Here is a 14,298-nt window from a genome sequence, read left to right as displayed (position 1 = left end):
AGTCCATAACCCAAAGAATGGACAATTCCACAAAGTCCCTGAACTCTCTTGAAAATGCCTATCCCCCTGCTAGGATCCTCCCAACATTGGCTTCATCACTCAGTGGGTACGTTAATTAAAATGTACAAAACAAATGAAAGGTCAGCTGCCAACCCCCCCCCCCCGAAAAAAAAATTTGATTGTCCAAGCAATAGAGGTATAGGATATGTACACACAGATATTGTAGAAAACATATTTAAATAATGAACTACCAACTTTGGTAATAATAAGTATTTTCAGCCTGTACGGTACTGTAATATATTCTCATAACATATTTGTACAGTAGGGTTCTTGACACAGGTTTGAGATTAGAGGAGAGGGGGGGCAGCCAGGGTAGCAGAGAGAGGGGGTGCAGGAGTCAGGTCGTTTGTTCACCAGTGTTGAAGTTGCATTTTTGGTGGCAACAGGCTTGTGTGAAAATCACTGCTCGGAAAAATATTCAGAGTTAGGCCTGAAACTAAGGAAGCATTCTCAAAGCTGTAGTTGGAATGGTTCTGTAATCATTTCTTGTACATAATGTCCGACCTTTGATCCCCGAGTTTAAATATTTTCATATCTAGCCATCTTGATACTCAGGAGACAACAGTTCATCCACTGCATTAACTTTTCCAACAACAACAAACAGTTGGCAATGTTAATTATGAACAATTAAGTTTGCCTATAATTTACAAATCTTACACCCAATATTTTGTTCCCGATTGGCCAAATTTCATTTGGAGGCAAGATTGACTATGATATATACCTTTTTTTCATCACTAGTATGATGCTTTTCATCATGTAAGAAATCATGGAAATGCTTAAATTACACACAATAATAATTAACTAATACAACCAATAGGATTCTTGAACACACCAAGGGGTATCTACATGTAAAGTATGAACTGCAAACAAGCTGTACTTTTTGTTTACAGTGTTTTCGGACTTTTACCTCTGTTGACTGCAAATGACCTTTGCCCTCTACCCATTTGATTTGGTCCTGAATGTACTGACTAAGCAGAACCTACATACTAATTATGGAGTTCAACCGAGATGCACTTTTTGACTTTTAATCCTTTTTACAAGGTTTTCAGACTTTGACCAATTTGGACCTCAAATGACCTTTTGACCCCCACTGATTTCAACCGCGTTCTTGTCTTAACCAAGAGGGGTACAACATACCAAGTACAAAATTCAACCAAGACATGTACTTTTTGATTTATCATGTATACAAGCAGGTGTCACATACACACACACACACAAATACAGGCAATCACCATCAAATAGATTCCTTTCCCCTCCGGACAAGGAATAAAAGACTTCAAACTTCAAAATCCCCGAAACAACCTAATTCTTAGTGAACTTTTGTGATCTAGATAACAAAACCAGAGATCAAACAAATCATAAGCATAGGTTGATAACATTAAGAGTACAATTGATGAAATTGAGCCTTTTAACTCCTGTCAAACATTGTAAAGTTTTCTAATCTCATGTAGTAACTAAGGAGACAAATCGTGTTATACATGTATATATTTTTCCCGCTCAGATAATGACCGGCACAGTCTCACGAAGATTACTATGATGATGATGACTCCAACATACTTATAAGTAGTTTCACATCCCCTCAATTCCACATATTAAGATGCTCGCTTGACTTTTAATACATAATTTCCGATACATCTAAATTCATTGCAAACCTGTCTTCTGAAGAACACATTGAACCATAAAAAAATATAAGTCTGCCAATTAATAACGGCAGGCGATAATACTGGACAAAGATCTGGTTTTCCCTTCCCTAACCCACCCCTCCCTCCGACCTGTACCTGCACTACTACTGTTGACAATTTCAAGTTTGTGCCACTAAAATTCCTAAAATCATCCAAATTCAATGAATTTTTCAACTCTATCTTTCTGTCCTCATATTTTGTCACTGGGGTAGGAGAAATTTACATATTTGTGGTAAGAGGGCCTTGGGAAGAAGAGGGTGAGGGTGGAGGTGAGTGAAGGAATTGGTATTTAACCAACTGTTTATACAGAAACTTTGCACAACAGGTTTGCACTTTAATTTAATAGCCTATATACGGTAACTATTCAAAGAACAATTGATCGCAACAGTGATGTAGTGACATGTCTGTCTGTTTATCTGTCTGTCTGTCTATCTATCTATATTTGCATCAATTAAAGCATTAACTTGGGCTTTTTCTACAAATGGAGAAGGCCAGGGGAGGCTCTTCTTTTGAGTTGTTCATCTTCCAGTACCATTGGTGACTTTTATATTACATTTTTTTTTTTTTTTACATTATAAACAAGTTTGCTGACCTATTGCAAGGATAGCCTACTGTAGAGGGTAAAAGACTTGATTATATTCACTGATGTGGGTTTCCATGACACTCAGGTCAGAAGCCAGTATGGCAGACAGATAACATCTATCATAAGTAGCAGACTACATAACATATAAATGTCTTTAAATTCCGATCATATCAAAGTCTCCCTTTCCTGGAACAATGTACCTGTACAAATGCTAGAAATTTAATTTGTCTCAACAGTTTATGTAAAAAATACGGAGGCGATAATAATGACCATGAAAACACTTAATAACAACTTCAGCCTTGATTCTGATATGCAAATAGGCTCCATGGACCTTAACATGATCTCGTTAACCTACTGTATATGACCAAGTAGTAGGTCTTGGATAAATAACACTTTAATATTTCGAGAGTAAAACAATCTTTGCTACAGCTTTTTTGAAAACATCATTTGGTCACAATAATGGAGACTGTCATTCGTGTTGTCGTGGATTAAAGAGTGAAAGCAATGAAAAAAGACCTCTTGCACATGACAAATTGAAGTCTTTCAAACATGGATCACACATAGCATAATTAATATTTCAAACAGAATATGGATCCTTCAAAGGTCATCAGCATTGACCCCTCAACCCCATTCTAGTTTTCACAGTAATCTAATTAGAACAAATGGACCAGATCTACTTTATTGATCTCTCATAGACCATTTAGAAGATTGAATTCTGAACAAAAGACAGAAGTTACCCCAGTTCAATAGTAAATGTAATTCTGACAGTTCTTTATACAGACATATTGTACTTCCTAAACCTGTCATTTACTAAGAATCAAACATAAAAAGAGATTTGCAAGGATCAAATATGGATCAAAATAGGCAATTACAGACCAGGTAAACGGAAGGAATGTTCTACATAGAAGACCCCTGTCGTCTTTCATCACCATATGTCACTCACTCTCTTTGAGAAAAAATACCGACCACTGTCAAAAGTCAGGAATAATGGCTTGTCGACCATATATTGTTAAACATATCTAGACATATCTAGCTACTTTCTGCCTCTGTTTTTAGAATTCCACCAAAGGAATCGCCTTCATTTTGATGTTTTAGAATGTCATACGAACTTAGCCAACCTTTCCTGTCTCCCTGAGCTCTGGGTAATCGGATGTCTTTACATTTTGTAACTTTACCTGAGGCGAGGGTTCAGAGTCACTGATTTTTAGTTGGTTGTGGGATTAAACCTACACCGATGCCAAGTTTTGTCTTGGACTAATTGCTATGGAAACCAGGGCAACATGGCTGTCTGTTTGCGTTACCTTTCAATCCATCAAACAACTGAGGGAATTATTGAAACATACATATGAAACATACACTTACATTAATGTTCTGAAACTGGCTTGACATTTGTCTTTCTCATTCTTTTTCCCTGGACACATTACTTTTCACATCTTATTAGTTTTTGTTTTGTATGCGTGTGTGTGTGTGTGTGTTTCTTCTTATTTGTATCAGTGTTTCAGGAAAAGTAGATTCAAGCCACAGTTTTTAATACGATGAATGACGATATTTAAAGTAGTCTTGGGGGGAATATATTGATCATGTTTTTGGATATTATTCCTCATTTAAATACCGTTAATATTTGGTTCTTTTAGTTTCACCAGTCAAACTTCATAAATTTGAAGTCCATAAAAGATGAAAATTCTGAAGCTTCCCTATTTTACAACAGTACTTGCACATTTTCAATGTGAAAAGTACAAAAACAAAAGTGAGGAGAATCAAACCAAATTCATCCGTTTTTACTCAACCATTGGCTCTCTTTTGTGTGAAAATGATCATATCTTGGAAGATTTCTTTGATATAATAAGTTGCAATATCTTCTTTTCAGTAAAATTCACTTTGGTATATAACCAAAAAAAATCAACAAATGCAGGAAAAGATTTAGTGTTTATATATGAGAGGGGGAGGAGAACGAGAGGGGGAGGAGAACGAGAGGGGGAGGAGAACGAGAGGGGGAGGAGAACGAGAGGGGGAGGAGAACGAGAGGGGGAGGAGAACGAGAGGGGGAGGAGAACGAGAGGGGGAGGAGAACGAGAGGGGGAGGAGAACGAGAGGGGGAGGAGAACGAGAGGGGGAGGAGAACGAGAGGGGGAGGAGAACGAGAGGGGGAGGAGAACGAGAGGGGAGGAGAACGAGAGGGGGAGGAGAACGAGAGGGGGAGGAGAACGAGAGGGGGAGGAGAACGAGAGGGGGAGGAGAACGAGAGGGGGAGGAGAACGAGAGGTAAGGTTAATATGATTCCTGTGTAACAAAAGCCCTGCTACACATCTTTTAAACTTTTATTGCCAACTTGACTATTATGCGTAGTGTTTTGCGATGCGATACTGAATAAATTATTCACTGGAGAAAAAGTTTCCATGGCAACCAGTTGTACCAAATTCTAATACTATGTAAATTGAACAACTCTGCTAGGATTTGATAATAGACCAGACATTGACATTCTCATTCGGAAAAGGAGAAGCTTCACTGATCTTTGCGATGATAGAAATACTTGTCAAGAAAATCTTTCCCAAAACAGCTAAGAAAAATTGTTGCCGGAAGGGCATGATCACTAAACAGGATGTCGGATGTCATCATGGCAAATGTTCTACAAAACTTTACCTTTCCATTATAATCTTTAATGTTTTGTTTTTCCTTGAAATATGTGACAAATTGCCAATGAAATTGGGAAGTTTGTTACTAGATCTGCACGTCATTGTACTTTGAGAGTTCAAGGCTTCTTTCTTTTGGTTTCCTAGCAACAGCTATGGAGTCACTTTAAAATATTCCCACAATGTCTGAATGGAGTGCAAAACTCATTTTCGTTTTTTTTTTTTTTTTCAATAAGTATTTTAAATGTTTAGAAATTCAATGTGGTGTATTCTACAAACCAATTGCAGTGAATACGGTTTTTGCAATTGCAGTGAATACGGTTTTTGCAATTGATGTTAAAAAGGCCCAACACTGAACATCAATTTCAGAAGTCACAAAAAATTATTCTACCTGTAAGGAGGGGGAGGGGGGTGACCTTTCCACAATCCACAGTCATCAACTCTGGCCACCAATTAATCCTTGAGACTATCCTGAGTCCCTGACCTTTATGTCAAGTCAACAACTTGAATCAAAAACAAATTGCATAATTACTGACAGTTGATTGTTGAACTCAGGGGTTCTAGCTGTGTTCAATTTGGTTCCAGTGCAAACAGGCAGAAAGCCTGGTCACCTATTGTTTATCTTTATCATTCTCATATATATTATCTTTTTGAAAGAAACAGAAATTATGATGTTACTTGTCCAAGTTTTACTAAATTTATTCCTTTCTTTCTTTCTTCTACATTCTCAGTTTTGAAAGCATTTCTTTGAGTTGAGGTTGATAAATTTATTTGATACTAAAAATCTACTTAATTATTTCATAACATTATTAGATAGAAAATGCAAGCTAGACCAATTTCATTTCAAGTAATATTTTTAAAAGTCAAGAGTCCAAACAGCTTTAAAAAAAAAGTTTTCAAAGTGTCCCAATTTGTTAAGGGCATGGGATTAACTTAAACTTCCAGTATGATGTCTGGGATGATGAACTTTTGATAATTAATCAAATTTGTTGATCAAACAGAATAGCATTTCTTTAACTGAAGTATCGATTCCGCCCTAACTTAAACTCGCTAGAAGAAAAACCTCAAAATCCTACTTCTAGGACATATTTCATACCTTGCGCTAAAAATGGAATACAAATATGTCGTTATAAAAAGAAACTGGGACAAACTCGTCCTGGTCAAACTCAAAATAGTATTTTTACTTGGATAATTAACAAACATGTGTATGATGATAGGTCAACAGTTAAATGGTCATTGTCCTAACTTCCTGTCGTTTTGGAGTTGAGGTTACCTGTTATCTTAGGGACGGGTCCGTCTATTCTTTCTTACATCTGACCACAGCTTCCATCAGGAAGCTACTATCTTACAAGGGAGATCTCTTGATCCGAAATTAGCTGCCTTAATTGCTTCCTATCGTCTTTGTAACTAAGTCTGGTAAAATTTGACTTCTTGCCACTTCTCACGATCCACAGACAATCAAGTGTCTCAAAGAAGCCAATAAAAAAGCAGAACTTGTAAGAAATTTGTAAATTGTATGTATGTATATAGATCCTCCTGCAAGCAGGAACTCGCGAAGAAGCCTCATTGGCTTATCAAAGTCGCAAGCTGACCTAAGTCAGTCTCTTACATTCATATTTAACGTCCATGATTATGAATTGTTAATTGTTAACAACTCTGTAACTGGACGACATACATTAATCTGGGACTGACCGGTGAACCGGTGACCTTATGATTGAAAGGCACCGGCGTTAACCACTGAGCTAACACTCCAACTAATTACAAATTACAAACTGTTCAATACTTAGCTTTTTACGACAAAATAAGACTGGAAGATTGGGTTCATGAGTACATGATCAAACAGAGCAGAATCTCTTCATTTCATAGTCACCGAGTTCTGGCAATTCTACCAATCTATCCAAATATTGTGGTGGCAATATTTGATTAATAGTTAATGTAAATTCCATTCTAAAAGATCATATCACCAACTAATGTACATGAAAATATACATTATGATCTATAGATAAAAAAACGTTCCAAGTTCAACAGATTTCTGCTTCCAATGTCCCTGATCTATAATACTACAATGTATTTAATGGACCTCTTCATTTCATTTTCCAGAATTTTGCATAATTGTACTGTTTATACTCGCCCACAGTACACAGTAACTGTGTGTTACATTTGCACTTTTTTGATCATGCAACTTTGGATGGGCAGTACAATTTCAGGTAAATTACTAAATTTAAGGTAAACCTACAGAGGCCACAGTCATATCAGTCCTAATGTGTATTCAGATCTACGACTGTTGACGGATTTCAGCATCAGAAGTAAGCTAAAATGGTTTTCTTTAGCACTTTCTTCACTTGGCCAAACTGCGGTTCTAAGCGCACAGTTGTACTCTATGCAAGTTCATCTGGAGTTTTTGCATGCTTGGCAGCCCTTTCATGCAGTTTGGCCAAGTGAACAAAGTGCTTAAGAAACCCATTTTAGCTTGTTTTGAAACTTTGAAATCATGGCTTACAAAATCTCTTCTTCAATAAATTATTGGAGCGGCAAAGTGATCAACTCACAGCACCGTTATGCTCTGCAGTATAGAGGCTGCAACTTGCCAAGTTTCAGTTGAACTAGATAACCGATATTACAACCTCTGTTGATTTTTTCGGCGAGGCTGGAGAATACCATTGCTTGCTTATCAAATCATGAATCTTACCTGTTGTAGATTACTGTTTATAAATTTTAATTTGGGAAAAACAAATATTCTAGACCTATTTCCCTTTTCTTTTCTTTTCTTTTTTCCTAGCTGTTTAGGAGAAAGACTGATTGCTAAACTATCAAGTTTGACCAGGTTAAAATTATCAAAATACTCTTCCAAGAAGTATGGCAATATAAGGTCAACCTCCAGACCTTTTTCACATAAACTGGAAATAAAAATATATACTTGAGGCGGTAAAGTAATTCGTTTTTCTATTGGAATATATAGAGATCTTCACAGGCAAACGAGATGGATTAGGTATCTATCACCTGAAATGATCGTTTTATTCTACCCAGGTGGCTAACGATAAGTAATATATAATTTTTTATATGTTTCTTTGTTTTTTTCTCTCTTTTTTAGTCCTGATGCAGGGACATCGCAAGTAAGTTTGTCCTCTTTTATATAGTGATTGAAACCACAGAAGCTATTTATGACAGTTCTACTGTCCTTGCAGTTAGACCAGCAAAGTCAAAGTGATTGATATTATACAATTATGATAGACACTATAAAATGATGTGTCAAAATAAAAATCTGCAAGACACATGCTCTGCAATACACCCGGGATCTCAGAAAGTATATCTAGGGCAAATCAGGCAGAAATCTATTACACCAATGGTTTCCTTCCTATTAAAAGTCATTTCTGAAGTTGCTCTCAACAGTGATAGAAGATAGAACCAGAATGCAAAACGCATTGAGGTTTCGATGACTTCACACTCAACTTCTGTTTATTAACCAGAAATAATTGTTACAATATAAATGGCCCGAACCACTATGTCAGGGATGAGACTGAGCCGGGGAAAAAAAATCTGAAATTTATCGGTCGCCGTCCTAGGGGAGGGGTTTAAGGGGAGGGGGTGTCAGGTAAGGAGGGAATAGATGCAAAATGGTGGACTCTAGATGGAATCTATCACATCACGTAACTCGTCAAAAAAGTGTGGAATTTCTGCTTGTATAATTTATCCATTAGCTTTTTTGAACCAAAAAAAGGCTTTTTTGCTTGCTTTGTGCTACTTGATTCCACCACTGGTCAAATTCGGTGTTCCTTCCCTACACAGTCCAGCATGTTCGGCCAAAAAAAAAAAAAAAAAAATTAAATCAAAAAAATAATAAAAAATAATAAAAAACGCGAATTACGAGAAAAAAACGCGAAAATGAAAAAAAAAAAAAATCGGAAATCCGCGTTTCCGCGGAAGAGTCTCATGCCTGCTATGTTGATGTACAATTACACTATGGCATGATAAACACAGGTTAGTCTACTGTATGTGGCAATACACTCCTCCACCAAAAAAAATAGGGGTCTAGTACTCATTGTGATGAATCTACACATCAAGTATGAGAAGTATCCACGATACCATGTAAAAGGGTTTTCAAAGTTTGACCTCTGGTGACCTCAAATGAGATTTCACCTCACAAGTTACAGAAGATAGAAAAAGTTGTAGCTACATCATTGCAGCAAGAGGAGGAAAATTGACTTTGATTTTAACTCCACTTTACCGAGTTACCACTATGGTCATATATGATATCCTGTGTACTGTATACACAGGCCTGGAATTTCACAAATTTAAAAACACTTACTAAAAATAGCCAGTGAATAAAACAATCTACTGGCTAAAACCAAGTTCTCATCAGGATTTTTTCCTGAATTCAAGCACACATCAGTTACTGTACAGGCTTTTGACAGCAACCCAATAATATTTGCTGATAATAAGCAGTAACGCAGGGCTTATGTTTCAGGGCTTTATATGATTCTTTGAATTATGTTTGTTAACTGACTAACCATGTTTTTAAGGTAATAACGTCTTCCTTTTCTTACTTCTACCGACAATCTATTAAATCCACTGCCATTCAGGAAATGAAAAGCCATAATTTTTGAAGTGCAGTTGCATTACATAGAGTGCTCAACATTTTATTCTTCAAGAGCATAACAAGAGTTGACACTATAACTGTGTAACTTGCCTAGCCTTTGTTTGCAGTACAAATTTGTTGCAATAGGCACACTGTAGGGCATGCTTAGATTACCTTCTTGGAAACCAATTTATATAGAAATCTTGTATACTTTATGGTAGTCAACTGAAAAGAGCATCGAGGCAGGGAGCCTCCCCTTGCCCCCACTTACAACAATTTTGCAATATATATAATTGTTTTAAGTTTTATTGTATTATTTTTAATCATTAATTTCTAAGAAAACCCATGAAAATCTTGTAGTTTTCAAGCTGTTTGTAGACAAAACCATTCACCAGTTACCATGCCGTCATATTGCATCTTGCCAATAATAGAGGGGGCAAACTTTTTCAGAAAACAGTGTGAATATATACACATGCTTCTCATTACTATCACATCACTATCACATCACTGCAGGGGTTTATATTCATTAGAGCATTACATTGCACAAACAATGGAACATAACTCAAGTTTTTCTAATTGACCGTATTCGTTCAGTCATTTAAATCTATATCGTGGGGGGAGGGGTAGGAGGGGGTGGGGCCTGAATGGCAGCTCCCTGGCATGAATTTATTTATGGGCACAATATATATACTACATATGCTATATCAGACTTCTTTGGCATAAATTTGGGATCAAATGTCTGTCCTTGTATACATAACTCACAAGTTCCTGTCATTGTTATAGATTATTTTGGTTCAAAGAAGTCAAACATCATAGGAGCTTAGAAATGGCAATATCACCATGGTTTTTAGAAACAATAGACACAGATGGAATTTTGTAAAACTAATCACTTCTTGATTTTGTACTCAATCATTCATATATATGTGATTGTAACAGACCTCCCACGGCATCCCACATTTTGCTCGGGTAGTCTGCATTTTCATTCTCGAAAACCTTATAACCTAACCCAATGATATTAACTGCCTGGGTTATCACATGAATAGCTTACAAAGCCATGGAAACTTGTGTAAGCATGATTGAAACAATTCAATACAAAGCAGTATGGTAGTGAGTAATAGGACTTGAGTCACTAACTGTATAAAGTATTCAGTGACCAGGCACGTAGCCAGGAGTTTGCCAAGTGAGGGGGCGAAAATGTAGGCAAACCATCAGAGCCGTAGATACGGCATTGCAAACTATCTAAGCATAGCGCCACCATGTTTGGCGCGAAGCGTACAAGAAAATTTTGGCTGAAAATGCCTCCCGGATCGCTGGAAATGGCACTTCTCAGGCCTTGTAAGTTGCATCTTAGCATTTTCTCTTTTGAAATTACTAGCGATATCATAAAAACATTAAAAAATTTTTTTTAAATATGCTCAATATGCCCCTTTCGCCCTCCCCCCCCCCCCCCCTTGGCTACGCGCCTGTCAGTGACTGGAAGGATTTCCTCCCATAGATATGATAGGCCTACAAAATGTGGCGGTAATATGCTAGTCCATGACTCAAGGCATAATTTATCCGGTATCCCATCGCAAATTGCTACACAAAAGCAGTCAAAATGCCATACATATATATGTAAAATTGTACATGCACAGTTTTTTATACTTGAACATAGGATTTTATATAGAGAAAGTGTAACTGCCTTCAAAAATTGCTAAAATTTGAATGCTATACTATTTCCTGTGAGTGATGCTAGTCAGGAAAATCGCTGATGACTCAACTCAACCGTATAATGAACTGAACGGTTACAATTCTGATCATTCAAAGCATCTTACATAGGACAATAAACTTAGAAACATGTATTTCCAAGGATCGACATCCTGAAAATGTCCATGAAAATGGAAAATAGAAGACTGATAATCAATTCTACCACAGTTTAAAGTTCATTTAGCATTTGTGGTAAATGTTAGCATGCCAAAATATTTTGAAGAAAAAAAACTTCATTTTGGTAAGTGACTCCTCAAATTATATCACACTTTCAAGAGCATTCTAAATAAAAAATGTTTTGAGGATACTGACTGTAGGTAAATAAATTATTTGTTAAAGATCGAGCATAGAAGAGTGACCATTCCATTATTCTCTCTATCTCTTTTTAATTTTATTTTTCCTTTTCTTTTTTACCATTTTTGAAGTGATACAGCCTTTCTAAGGCAAACAGCAATAGAAAACTTTATAACTTTGTACCTTTACGTATTATATAAATTGTCCTGAAATCTTTGTGGTACCACATGATACTCAACATCAAAACTTTTGTTATTTTCTTCCACTTTTAGAGCCTTGCAAATTAATGGGGAACATGCAGAATATACACTGAAGTTTTGGTTACCAAGGGCAACAGGCAAAATTAAACAGTTTAACAGAGTTCAACTCGTTCAACTGTGTTACAATTAGCTGAAGTACATGGGAATGCACAACTAAGTAGCCGAGCAAACTTGTGAAGTTTCTTGCAGCCAGCAATGTAAGTCTTTACTGCAATATAACACTACCACCAACTTTACACTGCCCTACATATATCAAATTTCTGGGATGCAGTCTAAATGGCATCTAGGTTATTTACAGTGCTACTTTGACCCACATTTAGCATGCTAGTTATAATTGGAAAATAGTTGAATGATTATTCCTAGAGCACACATCAAATGTTTTGACCTTTGTTGAACATGTCGTCATTTTGACTAGACAACCAAATTGTTATCTGAAGAATTCCACACATTCAGTCACAAAATTCCCATGAGAGTACTTTTACTATTAGTATATGATGTTAACTTTACCATTTACATAACTCTGTCTGAGTTATGATCACAAGAAGTTCCAAAGTGTGTACTAGAAATATGTAACAGTTGTAACCTTTGTGGGAAAAATTGGGGGGTTATAGGTCTAGGGAACTTAGAGCCAACTGGTACAAAATATATACTGGGTATCTCATACATGTGGTACTTATAACTTGATGTAATTCTCTCATATATAAACTCTGAAGAAAATCCCTTTCTCCTTTGGGAGATGCAATACAACATTTGTTATTTAAATATAAGCATATATATGTACGCCTTCTGCCTGATACAGTATTCCTACCAAATACAAGAAAAGACTTGAGGAAGTGCCCACTTGTCCTGTAGTGTGTACAAGTCAATCACATTTGAAAATTTCATCCTAGCATTAGGGATAATACTAGGCTATGCCAGCATGATCATTCATGTTTACAATTACTTATCTAGGCCTAATTGAGCAAAAAATATGTAGGCCTAGGCCTGCCGTAGTCATATGGAGGATACAGACAATCCCACAGGCTACACATGTATTAAACCATCTCCTAACATGGTTCGGACTATCAAAGTTCATTCCCACCTGCAGGTAATAATCTAACTTAGAATAAAACTTGGAGCTATGAGCTAATTCGCATGGTATATCTGTGTGTTGGAGCCAAACCTAAATATATTCTACGCCCAGGGGCCTAACATTCATTTTGTTGCACGAACGAAACAATTGTTGGTAAGTGATTTAGCCTAGTTATAAGCAGTTACATTACGATTACGCCCACCGATAACTTACGTGAAAGTCTAATGTTACTCACCGTATATATTCAAGTTGACGGAAATTCTTCACTTTTATGATAAGTCATCAATAACTATCATATATGACCCAGTGATCTCATTATTTGGAACATTAAAATAATTCTTCGCTTCCTAAGTTAAAGACCGTCGGAATGTGACTTGCGTTCAACAAAACTTAAATGTAGGCCTAAGTAAGGCCAATAGTAGTTTCTTATGTGAACACTTTTATTGACTTAAATTTGCGAAACAAGACAGGTCATGAATAGGTTGTAAAAAGTCAAAAGAAAGCAAATATATAAAACGAGACTCCACTCCCGTAAACGTTAGTCGCCTCAATAACCATCAAACAATTAACAAGGCCGTCACCGTTCAGTTCAGTAAACTATAGAACATACATCCACACTACGTCTGTGCCAAGCGGATCGGAACAATCAGTATATTGTGACAGTATCGTAAATAATTCACCTGCCGAAACTTGGTCCCAGAGAATGGCTGACTAGATATTCCAAATAGTCTAAAGTAGCACTTCGCCAAATGAAATAAATCGACGTTTGTATTTATATGAAATCCTTGTTGATTACTTTTCAAACTCAAAATTATATTCAAAGTGTTTCCATAATAATCATTCTATTCATTAGGGTAACTGTTTGTAGGAAAACTATATTGGTTTATGGAAAGCAAATATCGGACGTTCACACGCTAAGTATACCTGGAAATTCTTTTATCTGTGACCGCAACTTTTTGGCGAAGGTGTGCCCAGACTACACAAAGATTTGGTTTCTACCACCTCGTCGTTGTCAGTGAGATAAAAATCTTGAAATGTCAACAAACTAAAAGCAATGAAGACAATGAAGCCAGATGCTTGCAACTTGACTCAACTGAAATGTTTGGTTTTTTAACAAGAAGTAACAGGTTTAGATTACCAATCATAGGAACAGTTACCACAAATAATACCAGTTTCTAGGTAGGACTACGTGACTGTGTAGAAAGGTAAAGAAGTAAACGGCTTCGTTTTCAACTCTCGTGTTAATGTTAGCAGGGATAGGGTAAGAGAACGTTATTGTGAGTAGACACGGGAGAAATTTGGGTACGTGTAAAGGAAGGAGTTGGGGATAACTACTAGACGAAAGGAGGGATACGGGTATGGAATGATGGGTCAACGGTTTAGCTCAAGTAACAT

The 14,298-nt window shown here is 36.6% G+C and overlaps 1 protein-coding gene across 5 annotated transcripts in view; it reads right to left on the bottom strand.

Annotated features, from left to right (window-relative positions):
* The window catches only part of LOC139982181 (FRAS1-related extracellular matrix protein 1-like), a 45,666-nt gene that overhangs the window by 28,749 nt on the left and 2,619 nt on the right, over positions 1 to 14,298 (bottom strand). For 3 of the 5 annotated variants that reach the window (XM_071994779.1, XM_071994794.1, XM_071994789.1), the window contains exon 1: positions 13,139 to 13,637. The exons of 1 other annotated variant lie outside the window; for it this stretch is intronic. The gene's annotated coding sequence lies outside the window, so the exon portion shown is untranslated. Of the gene's footprint in view, positions 1 to 13,138; positions 13,638 to 14,298 lie in introns of those variants that run through there. One more of the 5 variants, XM_071994772.1, reaches the window with a different exon arrangement.

The sequence above is a fragment of the Apostichopus japonicus genome, chromosome 2 (assembly GCF_037975245.1).
Source record: "Apostichopus japonicus isolate 1M-3 chromosome 2, ASM3797524v1, whole genome shotgun sequence".
NCBI classification, from domain to species: Eukaryota; Metazoa; Echinodermata; class Holothuroidea; order Aspidochirotida; family Stichopodidae; genus Apostichopus; species Apostichopus japonicus.
This window is presented reverse-complemented; position numbering and strand designations above follow the sequence as displayed.